This window comes from Pteropus alecto, unplaced genomic scaffold (genome assembly GCF_000325575.1).
Source record: "Pteropus alecto unplaced genomic scaffold, ASM32557v1 scaffold118, whole genome shotgun sequence".
Lineage (NCBI taxonomy): Eukaryota > Metazoa > Chordata > Mammalia > Chiroptera > Pteropodidae > Pteropus > Pteropus alecto.
The window spans coordinates 248,419-249,765 of record NW_006440654.1 but is presented as its reverse complement, the minus strand read 5'-3'; positions in this window follow the sequence as shown (position 1 = coordinate 249,765).

Here is a 1,347-nt window from a genome sequence, read left to right as displayed (position 1 = left end):
GGTGGGATGGGCTGTTGACCTCACCGCATTGCTGTGCTGTCTCATGAAGTCACCTGCCATCAAAGCATCACACCCGGCGTCCACTGGGCCCTGAACTCCAGGCCCTTCCCTGCCGTCTACCTGACGCCCCGCCTCGGAGGTCCGGGGACCGCGCCCAAGGCCCCGCAGTCCTCTCACCCAGGGCCTTCCCACTGCTTCTGCTTTGGTCAAAATCCCCTGTTAACCTAAAAATAAAGGCCTTTCAAAGTCAGAGGCAGCAGCTTTTATTTGAGATCAATAAGAATAGCCATTCGGAAGCACCGACTCAGGCAGAAGCCCAAGCAGTCCTCCGATGAGGACACGAAAGCGATGGATATTTATGAGCAAGGGCGGGGGACGAGTCCATCCGCAGGAGGAAGGCGTTTCCACGGGTGCGGAAGACGTGACACGCGATGCTGGTTCTGAACCTCGTTTTTAACTTTCAGTCCTGTAGTCACCAGTCTGGCAGTCATGGCATCTGCTTTGTCATCCTTGCAGGCGGGCCTTTGGGGCACCACTTTTTGAAGGCCCCATCCAGAGGGGATTTTGCCCCAGGGGTGAGAAGTTATTGTTTGCATTTTCCCCCTTTTGATCAAGATCTTTCCTTGAAAGCATCGATGATCAATTATCGGAAAGCAGCACTGATCAGTTATTAAAGCATTGTCGGTCCTCCGCTGTCAGGTGGCTCCTTGGGGTGTGTCATGCCATCTTCGGTCCCTTGTCCCTGGGAAGGCTCGTTCCTGATCTATGTCCCACGTACGAGGAAAGTGGCTTCTTAGGCTGCATTCGCGCATTGAGAGGCCCGGCACAGAGGACGGCTTCACCGTTGTGCTTCTTTAAGGGCAAACATCTTCCGTGGTTTCCTGAGATTTCTCCTAAGTCTCATAGGCCTTACCGATCATCTCAAAATGCTAAGCAACCATGATCAGGGTGGTGTCTATGACATCAAGCGATGCCGAACAGAGTCTTATAACAGCAAAAAAAATTATAATAAACAAATAAAATGCTCAGTTCAACTTGAAGACTGGATCTGGACCAGGAGGCGGCACTGAGGGCCGTCAGCGGAAGAACCTCGAGAACCGTGAGGGGTCAGCCGCCCTGCGTTCGGTCACTTGGCTCCTGCTCAGATTTCTGTGTTTCTGGTTCTGTGTTTCACCAGAGTGCTGCGTCCTACTATGGGCGGGACTAACGGCAGAGCAAGCCCCACCTCGCTCAGCCAGGAGCCGGCCAAGAGTAAGGCTACTGTCTAACGTAACTTCTGCAAGGACATGTAAAGACTTCTCTGGTTCGCTGTCGCGGGGGCAGATGCTGCCAGGCCTGCCCGAGGAG